This window comes from Herpailurus yagouaroundi, unplaced genomic scaffold (assembly GCF_014898765.1).
Source record: "Herpailurus yagouaroundi ecotype Mexico unplaced genomic scaffold, PumYag 159, whole genome shotgun sequence".
Lineage (NCBI taxonomy): Eukaryota > Metazoa > Chordata > Mammalia > Carnivora > Felidae > Herpailurus > Herpailurus yagouaroundi.
The window spans coordinates 61,254,278-61,271,939 of NW_024412400.1; the positions used below are offsets into that span (position 1 = coordinate 61,254,278).

Here is a 17,662-nt window from a genome sequence, read left to right on the forward strand (position 1 = left end):
CCGGCGTCGCTTGCAATTCCTGCACAAGCAAGACTACAACTCCCGGCAGGCCGTGCGGTAGAGCCTAAGGCGATGGGTGGGGACACTTCTACCCAATAAAAGGACAGTTCCCTGCTTTTGCGGGAGGAGGTGAGATAGATAGAGAGGGTGCTTGAAAAGCGGGGGGAAGGGAGGGGTCAGCTCTCACCTGCGCCAATCAGGGTGCTGGGTCGGCCCTGCCAGCGACTCACCCATTGTGGGGGCGGGCTAGCGGAGCAGAGGAAGGAAGGGGGTTGGGGAGAGAGCTTGAGGTGGGGAACGAGGGGTGGCTGAGCTGTGGGCGCTGCATCGGGGGGAGAGGAAGCAACGCGGGAATCGCCGGCAGAGAGGGAGGGAGCTCTGTGGGGATGCGCTCAGGCCGGAGGGGCAGCTTCCCCGAAAGCGGTAGAGCCCCAAAGACACCAGGCGGCCAGACCTGCGGGTCGCGGAGGGGTAGAGTGAGCCTGGGCTTCTCGAGGAGGCTTCCGGGCCAGGGAGGCAGCTCCAGGTGTGAGGCCACTGACTGAGGAGAGAGGGGTCCCCAGGGAAAGGGAAGGGGCAGAACAGCTGCAGAAGTGCAGGGAGCGGGAAGGTACTAGGGCAGCAGCTTCCCGCCGCCACCAGCCGGGGCAGCAGCAGAAACAGCAGGGGGAGGAGCAACAGCTGCCGAATTCACCAACTAGAGGAGGGGGAGGCGGAGCTTAGTTCACTGTAGCAGCCGGAGGCGCAGTCTGGACTGTAGTTTCCCGGGAGAGACGAGAGCAGGAACACGAGCAGAGCGGAGCGCAGTCCTCCGAGCATCAGCTCCAGCATCCCACCAGGGGTTGCAGGTGTGTGGGAGGTAAGCGTGGGTGCCTCTTCTGGGCGTCCTCATACTGCCCAGGAGAAAGCGTCTTCCAATAGGAATTCTGTCAAGGCACAGGTAGTCTCTGACTCGGGTTAGGGAAGGGGTGCGAACCCTTTTAGAAGAAATACATTTTGGACTTTGAAGGGGGAAAAAAGCAAAAGGTGGCTTGATTGTGGGTATAAAGGGCGTGGTTAAGTGTTTTTGGCGTGAGTTACACCATTAAAACTGTTTGGGGAGATCTTAGGATTTAGGGAAACCCGGATAATTGAAGATGAGGTTGATGGTATCTGGGTAGGTGCGTAGCTGGTTAAAAAAAAATGTCATTGATATAGAATTACTTCAGAACTCTTTCACTAGGAAAATAACTTTGCATTCTTCTTCAGTGTCTACCCCTTACGTTTTATCAGATTGTCCTACTACCGACCTGTTTTCCAGGGTGGTTTACTGCAGGTTCCTAAAATTGAGAGAGATCTGTATTAAGCAAATGCAGGCAGAATAATCAAGATGACTAAACCTATCAGAAGTATAACTTTGCCAGCGATAATGTAAAAATGTTTTAATGGATGGATACTTAGCTTTCCTTCCAGTGGCTCTAGAATATTGGAACAAAGACCAGGACTCAGCCTACAGTGGGAACATATGGTGTATTTCGTTGCTGCTTCTTATTCTCTCATTTGGGTCTGGTAATATTTATGCATTTGAAAAAAAAAAACTACAAGAAAAGCTGTGCGAGGATCTTTTCTGTTAAGGGGGTATGTGCTAAATGGTTACCCTTAGTGTGTGTCGTGATGGGTTCAGGCTTAAAACACATGTAATAGTATCATAAAAAAAATAGTTTATTCTTGGTATTAAACCATGTACAATTTCTCTGATTGTTATTAAATACCTGTGGATGAGAATATGTTTTAATACTAGGTAAAGGTGAAAGTCATACCTACCTTTGTGCAACTATGATAAAATTGCAGGCTTTCTTTTTAGAAAGTATGTAAATAGCTATTTTCCTAGTCATTTTCTTTTTGTTTCCAAGGTTCTCCAGATTACACGGCTTTTAATCATAGTAGCATATTGCAGCACGTTTTCCTTTGAAATGCTTTCATTGTGACAGTTGTGTATTCCAGGGTCTGAGTAAATAATTTGGATTTTTTTTTTTTTAGCTAGGGCCAATACAGTGGGGTAATTATCTTCTGTTTTCTGGTTTTGATGCTTTCCTCATTTACTTAGTATTTCAGGATTTTATTTTTGTAAAGCACACACAGTTCCTTTTTCAAAAAAAAAAAAAAAATGGCCAGAAGGAATTCTCTTTATAGATTAAAGTTCTATCCTACTGAGTGCTACTACTGATAAGCCTAAATGACTTATCAGTATATTTACTCCTCCCCTCCAGCACCCCCTGCCACATTCTTATACACCAGAGAAATATATACACGGACAGATCTTAGAAAAACAGCCGCTTTTAGATTGTCCCCAAGCAAATCAGGTATTAGAAGCAGCAGAGAGCTTAGAAAAAAGAAAAAGCAACAGTAGCCACTAAACTTAGCAGTCGTGGTAAGGATCTGAGTTTATCTTTGCTATATACCACAGGCGAGTTTATTAATCCACGTAGCTGAAAAGACACTACGTAACTGATTTTAGGAGAAAAAAATGAGTACTAGAATATAGTGAGGCTTTGAAAAGATTGTTTTTACCCGTGTTATTTGTCATTCTGTGGATTGTTCTGAATTAGTCTTAGAATCTTTCTTAGTCTCTGCTACCAATTGATTTTGTGAAACTGAACACCCGCTGTCACTGATTTATTTACTCCATGTAATAATAACAATTAATAGTAATATTGGCAATGAAGTTATTTCAAAGCCTATGTTAAAAGATCTTTTGAAAGAGTTTGGTTGGGAATCAGTTAATAATGGGATAGAAAAAAAAATATCAAAACAGTTGGAATTCAGATGTACTCTGAATCCCAACTATTTCTAGGTCTTTTGCTGTGAGGTATCGTAAAGGATAGAGTCTCATTAGGAATGACTGACTGAGTTTGTAGTATTAAAGTACTGGATTTTTCTCCTGCTTCCAAGATTTGGATCCTTTTTATTATGTCAGTGAAAGAGATTGGGTTCCTGTATCATTTGGGAGTAAGACCATGTTTTTATAAGGGAGAAATCTTTAGCAATATATAGTACTTAGGTATTTGTTACCTTGAACTTGTGTCAAGAGATTTTAAATTGGTGTTCACATTAAATCTCATATAATATGAAGTCTTCTTGACTGTATGTTACTGGTGTTGAGATGATTGTTCATGTCACAGTTCATAATTTTATGTAAAGTACTACCTAGGTAAAAAGCATATTATTTGTTCTGCTCTTGATTTTTACTGTTTGTATATGGCTATTAGTGAGCATATGATGAGAAAGAAAAACCAACAGAGTGCAGAATGTCTCTCTGGAATGGATAGTGCTCTGGAAATCACTATTTGTTTTTTAGCCAAAAGACTTGATTAATTTCGAATTGCAATATATTTTGAACTTTTTTTAAATACAGGATTCTGACTCTAAGTTTATTGAGTGAAAATAATTGAGTAGCATAGATTTCTCTAACAGGAGGATTCACTGATGCATGCAGCACAAAAGAGCGAGACTTAAAGGTTCAAGATCAAATGGTTTTGGTGTGTTGGGAGGCTGATTTATAGAAGGAGGTAGATATGAAAAATGCTGTTTGATAAACAGCTTGAGAAACTGCCCTTAGCAAGAGAGAAAAGAGATTTGATCTGTATTGTTAAATGCCTAGAAGTGATTTCATGGCCTTTTCTCCCCCCAATCATTGCTGGAAGCCTATACCCATTGTGGGAGACAATACTTTCCTATACTGCATTTTACAAGACCAGTGCTCTAACCCCTGAGATACGGAGCCTTGTTTCCTATATTGCATTTTAAACTGGAGTCAGACTGGCAATAATTCATTAGATATTGAGTGATCGTGGGTTATTAACGCAGAGCAAAAAAAGATCCACTGTGTACATATTCACTTCAAAGTGAATGAATTATTTGGACATAATATTAAAAAGAAGTAAAAACCCAAAAAGTGTTTTCCCCCTTAGTAACAGAGATACTTGAACCAGATACTAAAGATGAGCAAGAGCATCCCCCTCCCCCTTCTTCCATCAAACTTCAAAGGTTAGTTACTGCTTTGGGGGATCAGGATTAATTATACAATGGTAACAATTTGTTTTTGTTTTGTTTTCAATCTAACGTCTTCAAAATTTAGTCCTTAAATTTTGGTAAGTGTGTTTGAACCAAGTAGGTTATTAGCTTCTAGAGACCACATACTTCTTTTCTATCTCCTGCTCATTCTGAGCATCTTGTGTCATGCTCAGCATAAAGTAGTGGCCCTATAATCGCTTACTGAATTAGAACTACTGGCTAAGACTTTTTAATGTACACAGTGAGACATTTTGCGTTTTGATAGACAAGGGTTAAGTTGACCTCGCAGAATAATTACTATACATTAGCCTTTCTAAGAATGTCTTTGTGCTGGTTGGCCTTTGCAGAAGTGTCCATTGAGCCCAATTTCATTCAGACAGTGTGGGCTGCAAAGACTGATGTACAACTTTGTGTGGTACCATTTCTAAATTCATCCCAGAGATAGGGAATGTGGATGAGGGGAAAGAGCTCTCCCACTGGTGACAACCAAGTTTGCATTTCCAGCCAGGTCAGTCTATGGATCAACACAATTTGACCTAAGTAAAATGCCTTTGCTGAAGCTTACCCGTGAAACACACATTTCATTCCATAAAACCTGAATTTATTCTTCCATTTTTATAATCATTTGTTAAAAAACAAGAAAAGGAGCAAGAAGAAAGGAAGTCAGACTGTGTTTAAGTACATGTGGAATTGGGCATTTATTGTCTTTTGCATTTAAGCTTCCAGAAACAGATTAATCTGATTAGTGTAAGAATGAAGAATTCAAATGTGATTTTTCTTCTATTACTCCAAAACCTGGAGAATTTGAGTTAGTTGTCAATAGTTCTTTAGTAGTAAATTTAATAGTAACATATTTAACTGCCTTTTCTTTGCTTTTTAACATAGCTTTCCTAGCATGCAAATAGATACAAATTGCTTAGAACTGATGATTGATTAACCTTCCTTCTTCATGTTCCTTTGGCATGACTCTTCATGCTTAGCATTGTGCCTTGTGTAGAATTAGCTGAGTTCGTAACTGTCTTCCTCACCAGATGCTGAGTAACTTCAGAACTGTTTCATTTACCTTTCTATTTAAGAGCCTTATATAAAGTCTATCCTTGGTAACAATTTATTTAAATGTTTGATTACCTATAGAGAAACATAATTTTACATTTTTCACAAACAAATACAACTAAAAAAGGGATTGTTTCTTGGACCTCTCTTTTAGCACCAAATGCAGCCCTTTGCCCACAACCGTTGCTTATATAGAGTTAAATATAAATACTGATGTCTATTGTGACATTGTGAATGAATAGAGCAAACATTGCTATTAATTGCAACATTGCATAGGCGTGTACTTCAAATATAAATTTATTAATTGGATGCCTTTTGGCATTGTCTCTCTTTGCCTCTAAAATTTTGCTGACTTAGGGGCGCCTGGGTGGCGCAGTCGGTTGGGTGTCCGACTTCAGCCAGGTCACGATCTCGCGGTCCGTGGGTTCGAGCCCCGCGTCGGGCTCTGGGCTGATGGCTCAGAGCCTGGAGCCTGTTTCCGATTCTGTGTCTCCCTCTCTCTCTGCCCCTCCCCCGTTCAGGCTCTGCCTCTCTCTGTCCCAAAAATAAATAAACGTTGAAAAAAAAAATTAAAAAAAAATAAAATTTTGCTGACTTAAAGATGTACTTTTAAGTAACAGTCCCCACACATTCATACACACACGGTCTATGGCTTTTCTTCTTGATACATAAAAACAGAGACTTAGAGAAAAACAGGTAAATGTTACATGAAGCTTTGTCGTAACAAATTTAACTGGTCTTGAATGTTCAATTTTTAGTGAAATGGTTGCATTGGGAGGCCTTATTCAGGCTTATTAAACCTAAATTATATAGACATTTGTCATTTTGAGCCAGCAAGGGGAAGGGTTGAATTTGGCATTCACAGGGCTCTGTGCTAGCCTTCTGTACATCATAGCTACTGAAATGTGCATGGTACCTCCAACTCCAGCCACTGCTTCAAGACCCCCTTCTGGTTCAGCCTAGGAAAGGAGCCTTCTGAGCTCCTCCCAGCTTCTAATTTAGTGTGGGAAGGAAGGCAGTTAGAATTTACTTTGATTTAATAATCTCATTTTCCTAAGTGTATTGTTTTTCCCCGATAAATCTCATACCAGAGTTCTCAATAACAGTAACTGAAGGGTCACAAAGTGATTTCTATAGCACAATCTAGCAATTCAGTGAGTACCTAACAACTTGAAGTCCATTTCCCTCCCACCGTCTTGGCTTCTTTTGAGTGGGCCCACAACACTTCACTGGAATACTTTTGATATGTTACCCACGTTGGATTGCTTCTGTCATTTTCTTGATAACTTAAATTTGCTTTGAAAAACTAACTAGTATGGAAACCAATTTGACAATAAATTTCATATATTGAAAAAAAAGAAAAACTAACTAGTTTTATTTGAAGTCTTTAACCCTATGTAACTTGAAGTGTTAGTTCACTTTTTCCATCTTTTAATAGTGCGCTGTAAACACTTTAATATAATGCATAATTTTAATTGTTGGGTACTTCAAAAAGCCATCAAAAATCATTGAAGCAATCAATGTTTTTTATTTATTTTATTTATTTTTTTTTCAACGTTTTTTATTTATTTTTGGGACAGAGAGAGACAGAGCATGAACGGGGGAGGGGCAGAGAGAGAGGGAGACACAGAATTGGAAACAGGCTCCAGGCTCCAAGCCATCAGCCCAGAGCCTGACGCGGGGCTCGAACTCACAAACTGCGAGATCGTGACCTGGCTGAAGTCGGACGCTTAACCAACTGCGCCACCCAGGCGCCCCGCAATCAGTGTTTTTTAAGATACAGTCAGCCTTCCAGTTAAACCTGTACAAAGCATCTTAAATTGCTTACAGATATCAAATCACTTGTTCTATGGTCAAACTAAGTTAAACTGTATTTTATAAGTCACTTGACATCTAATACTGGATAAAATTTTAATAATACCAGTATCCTGACAGCCACATAACAATGGTATAATTTTTGTTTTTGCTAAGTCAGGGAACTTTTTACAAATTGTATTAAAAATAAAATGCTGGAGAGCCTGGGTGGCTCAGTTGGTTAAGCGTCCGACTTCAGTTCAAGTCATGATCTCGCGGTTTGTGGGTTCGAGCCCCACATAGGGCTCTGTGCTGACAGCTCAGAGCCTTGGAGCCTGCTTTGGATTCTGTGTCTCCCTGTCTCTCTGCCCCTCCCCCACTCATGCTCTGTCTCTCTCTCTCTCTCTCTCTCTCTCTCTCTCAAAAATAAACTATAAATAATAAAATAAAATGCCAATAATCCAAAATTATAAAAGCCTAATCATAATTATTTGTTGTTTAATTTTAAGAACAGATTTAGTTAATAATTACTAATATAAAGTTAAGTATTTTGAAGGAGAAAGAAATCTTGTCAAGATTATTAAAAAGAAAATTCTTACTCATATGGAGACAGACCATGAACAGGGGAGGGGCAGAGAGAGGGAGACACAGAATCCGAAGCAGGCTCCAGGCTCTGAGCTGTCAGCACAGAGCCCGACGTGGGGCTCCATCTCACGGACCGTGAAATCATGACCTGAGCCGAAGTCGGATGCCTAACCAACTGAACCACCCAGGCGCCCCTGGATGCCTCTGGATGCCTCTAGCTTTAAGAGAAGCTTAGGTATCAAGGACTTTTGGCCTTTGCGGTGGATAAAGCAGGGAAACAGTAGCTTGAGAATAATTTGGGGGTAATGAGTCAATAGTTTCAGCTGTAGCCTCATAATTAAGACCATGTTAACTTTAAATTGTATTTCTTCTCATTCTAACTCTGCCGACTGTTTATTTGTTGTTTCACCGGGTTAGAAAAAGCTAACCATCTTATACCACGTTTTCATTTCTGTAGCTACCAAACTTCACGTCTCTGGGCCAAGGCATTCCTCACAGACTGATGGTATCTCTGGTTAAAAGGTCATCTGGCCCATACAACATTTAATACTTGTCCTATACTTTTTATCACAGATGTAATAACACCTGAAAGGATGATTCTCTTATAAATCTACTTTAAATTTCAAGGTAACAATGAACCTCCATATAGACTGTATTTGAGAATATAGATATTATACAAATGAAAGAACAATTAAATATTAGATTCTTTTTTAAGATTTGTTTAGCTGCCTGAAAAAGTAAAATAAGCCAGTTTCATAGAGAGGAACTCACTCTAAAAGATTTTAATCCTGGAGGCATCTGGGTGGCTCAGTTGGTTAAGCGTTCAACTATGGCCTAGGTCATGATCTTGCCGTTCCCGAGTTCGAGGCCCGCATCAGGCTCTGTGCTGACAGCTCAGAGCCTGCAGCCTGTTTCAGATTCTGTGTCTGCCTCTCTCTCTGCCCCTCCTGGGCTTGCGCACTCTCTCTCTCTCTTTCTCAAAAAAATAAACATTAAAAAAAAAGATTTTGGGGCGCCTGGGTGGCGCAGTCAGTTAAGCGTCCGACTTCAGCCAGGTCACATCTCGCGCTCCGTGAGTTCGAGCCCCGCGTCGGGCTCTGGGCTGATGGCTCAGAGCCTGGAGCCTGTTTCCAATTCTGTGTCTCCCTCTCTCTCTGCCCCTCCCCCGTTCATGCTCTGTCTCTCTCTGTCCCAAAAATAAATAAATGTTGAAAAAAAAATTAAAAAAAAAAAAAAAAGATTTTAATCCTGGAAATGATGTTATTACTCATTGCTAAAATGTGAAACATATCATCAACATCCATACAGTAATTATTATCTAAATTTTGACTAATTCTTACAGTGATGCATCTTTGATTTATGGTTTTCATAAACTGTGATTCCTTGAGGTTAGGAAAGTCTGAGGAAAGAACTGAAACTGAGAAAATGGAAACAAATATATAGTTTTTCTACATTAAAAAAACTCATAAGGAAAGATGTTGACTGTAGAGTTTATATAGCAGTTGTCTGAATTTCTCTATCAATATCTTTATTTTTCAATTTTTACATTTCTGTCATTTGATTTCAGGTGAGTGGCTTTATTGTGTCAAAATTCTCCACATAGGGGCACCTGGTGGCTGTGTCGGTTAAGCATCTGATTCTTGATTTTGGCTCAGGTCATGATCTCACGGTTTGGTTCGTGGGATTGAGCCCTGCACATCAGGCTCTGCTCTGAGGTGGAACCAACTTGGGATTCTCCCTCCCTTTCTCTCTGCCCTTCCCCACCACTCGTGCTCACTCTTTCTCTCAAAATAAATAAATAAATATTTAAAAAAATCTCTTCAGATACAGTCATATGTAAATTTCTAAGCTACTTTCACAATCTGTGGCATGGGGTTGGTGCCTCACAGAGATACAACAAAATGTATAAAGTCACTTTTTCCTTGGCATGATCTTTTGTCAATAAGGTTAACAAAAGAAGACATGTGAGACACATTTACATAAAAACAAAGATATGGGACTTAGGGCTGATACTACAACAGCTACTATGGTAGAAGTCCAGAAGAAGAGGAAATTGAGCTAATGTGGCGGTCAAGGAAGGCTTTGAGAAAGACATAGGGTAGTGTGGTGTGTTGGTTAAGAGCACAGAGTGGCACACTACGGCCTATAGGCACACTACCTTTTTGGTAAATGAAACACAGCTATGCCCATCATTTACATATTATGAAGATTGCTTTCTTGCTACACCAGCAGAGTTGAGTCATTGTGATAAAGACCATATGGCCCAAAGCCTAAACTATATCCTATCAGGCCCTTTAAAAAAAAAAAAAAAAAAAAAAGTCTGTCAACCACTGGTTAATGTGGGCTCTGCAGGGGCACCTGGGTAGCTTAGTCTGAGTGTCTGACTCCTGATTTCAGCTCAGGTCATGGTCCCAGGATTGTGGGATTGAGCCACACATCTGGCTCCACACTAAGTGTAAAGCCTGCTTAAGATTCTCTCTCTCCCTCTGCCCTTCTCCCCTGCTCTCTCTTTCTAAAATTAAAAAAAAAAAAAAAAAAAAGAATGTGGACTCTGCAGTCAAAACTGAGTTCAAATTTGGTTTTGTAATCTGTAACTTGACTCAAGTGCTGTTTATGTTGCTATAATGAGATTTCACACAAAGTGCATCGCAGAATACCTGGCATGCTCATAAATGTTATTTTATTAAATGTTAGATTTATATTGTTATGATTTATGAAGTGAACAATAACTTGTAATTCAAATAGGAACTTTAAACTCTAAGTACTCCTTAATGCTAAAATAAATATTCAGGAAACTGGGGAGGATGTCATCTAATTGTAAACAAATTTTCAAGTGTTGCACAAAATACTGTATAGGGATAATAAGATTGATATAGAACTGAAACAACCTCAATGTATGGAAAAGTAAAGCCCAGACTTCAAAATACAATTAAGACTGAACAGCATATTGGATATTGTAGGAAGCCATGGCAGTCAATTAAGAAACAAATTAAGATACTTAATTGAAATTTAGAAGAAAATGAGATTTAAAAGGGAATATACTACAGAAGAGACATCACTACCAATCTTATAGAAATAAAAGATTATTAAGGAATACTATGAACAATTATATGGTACAATTAGATGAAATGGGCAAATTGCTACCAAAAGACAAACTATCAAAGCAGAAGAAATAGAGAATGTGAATATATACTCAGAAATCCCCCCAACAAAATACTAGCAAATCAAATCTGGCAACAAATAAAAATTATACACCATGATCAAGTGGGATTTATTCTAGGAATTCATTCTAGGTTAGTTTAACATGAAAATCAACCAGTATAATACACCATATCAATAGAATAAAAGGCACATGATCATCCCAATAGACACAGAAAAACATTTCACAAAATCCAACACATTTTCATGTTGAAAACATTTAACAAATGAGGAATAGAAAAGAATCTCCTGGGGTGCCTGGGTGGCTCAGTCGGTTAGGCGTCTGACTTTGGCTGAAGTCATGATCTCACGGTTTGTGAGTTCAAGCCCCACGTCAGGCTCTCTGCTGAGGGCTTGGAGCCTGGAGCCTGCTTCAGGTTCTGTGTCTCCTCCTTTCTCTGCCCCTCCCCCACTTGTGCTCTGTCTCTCTCTGTCTCTCAAAAATAAATAAATGTAAAAAAAGAAAAGAATCTCCTAACCTGATAAGAGACATACAAAAACCCAACAGCTAGCATCATTCTTAATGGCGAAAGACTCAATATTACTTCAAGATCAGGAATAATAAGGATGTTTGCCCTCACCTTCTATTCAACATTGTGTAGAGGTTCTAGCTTGGGTAGTTAGGCAAGAAAGAAATAAAAATTAAAAAAAAAAAACCCAGATTGGAAAGGAAGAAGTCAATCTATCTATTCACAGATGAAATGATCTTGTATATAGACAACCCTAAGAAATACACACACACACACACACACACACACACACACACACACAAAACTATTAGAACTAAAAAATAAGTTCAGCAAGGTTGCATGATATAAGACCAAGATAAATTGTATGTTTGTATACTAGCAATGAACATCCAGAAACAAAATTAAGAAAAATAATACAATTAAAATAGCACCAAAAAAATTTAATACTTAGGAAGTACAAGACTTGTACACCAAGAACATAAAATGATGTACAAAATATCACTAAAAGAGAGTAAAGAAGACCTAAATAAATTGAAAGATATCTCATGTTTATGGATTGAAACATTCATTGTTAAGATGGTGCTTATTTCCTAAATTTATCTGCCAATCCAGTGCATCAAAATAGATCTTTCTTGGAAAAATTGACAAGGTGATCTTAAAACTTAATGTGGGGCGCCTGGGTGGCGCAGTCGGTTAAGCGTCCGACTTCAGCCAGGTCACGATCTCGCGGTCCGTGAGTTCGAGCCCCGCGTCGGGCTCTGGGCTGATGGCTCAGAGCCTGGAGCCTGTTTCCGATTCTGTGTCTCCCTCTCTCTCTGCCCCTCCCCCGTTCATGCTCTGTCTCTCTCTGTCCCAAAAATAAATAAAAGTTGAAAAAAAAAAATTAAAAAAAAAAAAAAAAAACTTAATGTGAAAATGCAGTGTACCTAAACATACATTTATTAGTGGAGTAGCATTGAGAGTTCAGAAACAAACCTTACATATATGGCCGATTGATTTTTAGCAAGAGAAAGGACAGGCTTCAACAAATGGTACTGAAACAAGTGGATATCCATATGCAAAAGAATGAAATTGGACCCTACCTCACACCGTAAACAAAATGTGACACAAAATGGATCACAGACCTAAACAAATGAGCTAAAATTATAAAATGCTTACAAGAAAATATAGAAGTAAATTGTCACCACCTTGTATTAGTTTTCTTAGATATGACACCAAAAGTACAAGTGACAAAAGAAAATATAGACTTCATTAAATTTAAAACTTTTGTGTTTCAAAGGACACAGTCAAGAAAATGAGAACACAAATCATAGAAGGGGATTAAATATTTGCAAATCAAATACTTGGGAAGAGACATCTAGCCAAAGGGCATAAAGTGCTTTTTTATAATTCAAAAATAAAACACAACCCAATTAAAATAAGCAAAGGAATTGAGTAGACATTTCTTTCTCCAAACAAGATATACAAATGCCCAATAAGCACAGGAAAAGATACAGAATAGTGGTCACTAGAAAAAGGCAAATCAAAACCACAATGAGATATTACTTCACATCCATTAGCTAAAATAAAAAAGACACAATAACAAGTATTAGGGTGTGGAGAAAATTGAACCTTTATAATGTTGGCATTATAAAATAGTGCAGCCACATTGGAAAACAATTTGGCTAGTACTCAAAATGTTAACCATATAGCTAGCCTATGACCTAGCAATTCTACCCTAGGCATATGCCTAATAAAATTGAACAACAACAAAAAAAATATCCACACAAAAACTTGTACACAAATGTTCATAGCAGCGTTATCAATAGTCAAAAAGCAGGGGCAGCTGGCTGGCTTAATAGAGCATGGGGACTCTTTATCTCAGGGTCATAAGTTCAAGCCCCACATTGGGTGTGGAGCCTACTTTAGAAAAAAAAATGTCAAAAAGCAGAAACAGCCCACTCACTGTCCCTCAATGAATGGATAAACAAAATGTATAGCCATACATAGAATATTATTTGACCATAAAACAAACAAATGCTACAACATGAATGTCTCTTAAAAACAGTAGGCTATACAGAAAAAGCAAGACACAACAAGGTATGTTTTGTATAAAACATTCAGAATAGGCAAATCGATAAAGACAGAGAATAGGTTAGTGCCAAGAGACATGGGAAATGTAGAGTGACTTCTAATGGTTATGGGGTTTCTTCCTGGGATAATGAAATGTTCTAAAATTAAATAGTGGTGATGGTACAGCTTAATGAATACATTAAAAACCACTAAATTGTATACTTTAAAAGCGTACATATAAAAGTGTAAGTGAATACAGTTGAGCCTTGAACAACACAGGTTTGAACTGCATAGGTCCACTTATGTGCCAATTTTTTGGTATAGTACCATAAATCTATTTTCCTTATGATTTTCTTAATAGTTTCTTTAGCTTTATGGAAAGAATATAGTATAATACACACACACACACACACAGTATGTATTAATTGACCTTACTTCCCTCTGTGTTTTTGATTTGAGTATTTGATGCAGAATATTATTAACTTTTTTTTACCATAGGTAGAATCTTAGAAAAATTTTAACATCTGGTTTTAAGACAATAGCAGCAACTATATACATGCCATTTATTCCATGATTTCATAGTCCTGGTCTTGAAATCTTGATTCTCATTATGTTGCAAGGAAATATGCACTTTTTTGTTGTTGGAGGTGATGGTGGTGGTGGTACGTATGACTGAGAAGGTTGCTGTTTTTTCTTCTGCACGCTGAATCGTACCTTAGCTGGATAAGCAGTTTTGAGTCATGAACATATACAATTCTGTATACATTCATCTATTACCTTCTATTATTAATTATGAAGTGCTGCAAAAAAGCAGCAAGGCTTTATCAGTAAGGCTTTCAGTCAACAGTGGACTATTAGTAGGTGAGTTTTGGAGGAATCAAAAGTTATACACAGATTTTCAACTGCACCAAGGTCAGAGCCCCTAACTCTCGATTTTTCAAAGGTGAACTGTATATTATAAAATTGAAAAAAAAAATAGGGAAGAGTTACAGAAGATTGAACTGTAAGGAACCCAGACTAGCAGATGAAATCGAAGGAAATATCCTCATTTTATATAATTTCGTCTCAGAACACCAGGTGAAATTAATGAACAGAGACCAAGATCTGGCCACACTTTGTTCAAGTTGTTTGTTTTTATTTTAAAATGAAGGGAAGAGGGAACCTAAGGAACAACAAACAAAAATGAAGGGAGTGGCAATCAGCTTGTCGTCAGACTCTTCTGCAACACTTAGTAATGGAAGGTAATAGACTTCTACAGAATTATATATAAATTTATGACTCAAAACTGCTTATCCAGCTAAGGTACGATTCAGCGTGCAGAAGAAAAAACAGCAACCTTCTCAGTCATACGTACTACCACCACCATCACCTCCAACAACAAAAAAGTGCATATTTCCTTGCAACATAATGAGAATCAAGATTTCAAGACCAGGACTATGAAATCATGGAATAAATGGCATGTATATAGTTGCTGCTATTGTCTTAAAACCAGATGTTAAAATTTTTCTAAGATTCTACCTATGGTAGAAAAAAGTTAATAATATTCTGCATCAAATACTCAAATCAAAAACACAGAGGAAGCTGTATAAGAAAGCATAGTTAAATGTTTTATTCTTCACACTCCTAGAAAATATATATTTCAGAACATAGGAAAGAAATGTGATCAATGCAAAAAAAAAAAAAAAAAAAGATAAGCATGACAAAATGTTAAACAAATATATTACAATTACCAATAGATTTAGACTTTTGTTGAAAGGTAGAAATTACCATGCTGGGTGAAAAACAAAATCAAACCATTTAGTTTTTTAAAAAGACAAAGCTAAACAAAATGATACCAGTTTAAAGTAAAAATATGGTAAAGCAATAATAAAGAAAAATTAGTTTAAAAATATAGGGTGGCCATATTTTTAAAACGAGACCAAATTCAAGGCAAAGGCTTTAATCTGGTGAAAAAGGGTAATTTATATTGCTAAAGGTGTAATCCGCCCTGAACATTTAACAGCCATGAGCCTATTTGTATTGATTGTGTAGAATTAAATCACATAAAACAATCTGGAAAAGAAAATATGGCCTTGGTATCAAATGTGGATTCAAGGGAAACAAGTAAATAAACATACAAAGTGAAGAATAAGGAAAGAAAAATGGACTTGGGAAGAGGCAGAGGCGGAGGCAATATGCTGGCTCAGAGTGGCAGTAATGATGATCTACATCAAATTTTCAGGGAAAATTTGGGGTACACCATCAACAGTTTTTGTCCCTGTGTTAGCTAAGGTGCAGAGCTGATGAAACAAGTCAGAGGTCAGCCCACAGGTAAGTTGTGTGTGTGTCTGTTTACTGTATTTGAATACCAGTTTTCCACAATCCCCACCATCTCTTTTGTCTTCTGTGGAGCTACTTGGGGTCCTTTACATTGTGCCCCTGGCCTCTGTAGACATTTCAATTTGTGACCCTGGCATGAGGTTAGGGAAATGGCTAAGGTTAGGGAAATGAGGTTAAGGAAGAGTGACTGTGAAGGTTGTGAGTCCAAGCAATAAGAGAATAATTGTAGTTCAAAAAGTAATAATTGTATATACTTAAAAAAGGTTACAACGGAAAATTCTTAATATGTTTTTTTACCACGTTAAAATATGAGTTTAGAAACCTAAAAGAAAGAGTAACAATTGGGGCGCCTGGGTGGCTTATTCAGTTGAGCGACCGACTTTGGCTCCAGTCGTGATCTCGCTGTGGGTTCGAGCCCCGTGTCGGGCTCTGTGCTGACAGCTTGGAGCCTGGAGCCTGCTTCGGATTCTGTGTCTCCCTGTCTCTCTGCCCCTCCCCCACTCATGCTGTGGCTCTCTCTGCCTCAGAAATAAATAAACATTAAAAAAAATTTAAAAAAGGAAATAGTAACAATTATGAATCTATGGAAGCATTTAAATGTGTTTGTCTTAAAGGGATTGTATTTATTCGTCTGCATTCAGGTTGGTTCATATTATAAGTAATGGCTTACTGAGACATTGATACATCACTATGTAAAAATTTCCTTTAGTTTTTAGAGTGAGGAAGTCAACTTTAATTAAAATACTGTCTCATTTCCTCTCTTTTCGGTCTTGAAATTTTTGTTGTTGCTCTAGTTTATGCTCATATCACCTTCATTTTGTCACCCTAATTGGAAAATTTTAGTTTTTGGTTTGCTATCTGATTCTTAAGTGCCACAAAACATAATAATTACGTATTTTACCCTCATAGAAACATAACGTTCAGCTAGCTAACTAGCATGAATAATCCATCGCTGAGAATCAGTAACCATATTTGACAAACCAGAGTAATTGCTGTCTTGACACAAGTGAAGACAAGCACCTGATTGTAAGGCTGACAGCTTAAAAACCACAAGTTTATTTCACTGTGTGTATTGTTTAATAGTACACCAGCTGATATTTTAAGAAACGTTTTCTTCTTTTTCCCCTTTAGAATAACTTGAAAATGAAAACCTTTAACAGGAAGATCTCATTTATCAAATGGATCCAGAATTCCTACCAAAACAGCAAACCTTAGAACCCAGGAAGTCAGCTTCACAACTCAGCCAAATTTGTTGCTCTGAAAGTCACTTTATTTGTTAGGCCCTTATGCCCTACTCAGAGCCTGTTTACTTTTAATAAACTGTTTAATTGTTGACTATTTAATTTGTATGTATAGACAAATTAAAAAGAATTCAATGACGTAAGCCGTCTCAGTGATACAAATGGGAGGAAAAATATAAAACTAAAAAAAAAAAAAAAAGCATTGTTGTGAGAAGGGCACATGTCTTGACAACTCAGTGAGGAGATTTTGCTTAAGCCAGACAGAAAATTGGAGATGTGTGAAATTGCAAGTGCTTTTCCTGCTGAATGTGCTTACCAGGAAATGGTATTACTGGGGTTATCAACAGTCAGAATATGGTGATAGGTTGTCAATGGCATTTTCAGGCTGTCAGCTTGATTGTCAGGGTAGAACTAATTGGTAAAGGGTATGTAGCATTAGTGTGTGTGATTTATTTTAATACCTTTAGCATATATAAGGTAATAGAGGAGCCTCTAATGTTAACAAAAGATTACTTTTCATATGTGAAAGGGCAACATTTTAGTACTGTATACTGTACCATGATTTAAATTTTGTTCTAAATTGTGTTTGTACTAGGCTGAACTTCATGAAATTGCCAAGATTTGACTCTTTTTGACCTACCAGAAAAAAAAGAGAGACAGAGAGAGAGACAGAGAGAGACAGAGGCACTTCACATGATTCAAATGAATTCAGTGGCTCTGTCAGCCTACCTACATAGTATTGTTCCAAACTGGGAAAGTGTTTTTCAACAGAAACTGAAATATAATTTTGTTTCTAGGTGAGTAATAAACATGCCTTGTGTCCCTTTTTTTCTGCCAGGCCCACAAGGGTGATCATTTTCTCCCTTTATCCTCCCACGCCTTACATGTATTAGAATT

At 38.0% G+C, this 17,662-nt stretch overlaps 1 protein-coding gene across 2 annotated transcripts in view; it reads left to right on the forward strand.

Moving 5' to 3' along the window:
* The first annotated feature begins 374 nt into the window (after window positions 1–374).
* The window catches only part of SERPINI1 (serpin family I member 1), a 71,893-nt gene continuing 54,605 nt past the window's right edge, over window positions 375–17,662 (forward strand). Inside the window, exon 1 of one of the 2 annotated variants that reach the window (XM_040480677.1) lies at window positions 375–848. The gene's annotated coding sequence lies outside the window, so the exon portion shown is untranslated. Of the gene's footprint in view, window positions 860–17,662 lie in introns of both variants that reach the window. The other variant, XM_040480675.1, reaches the window with a different exon arrangement.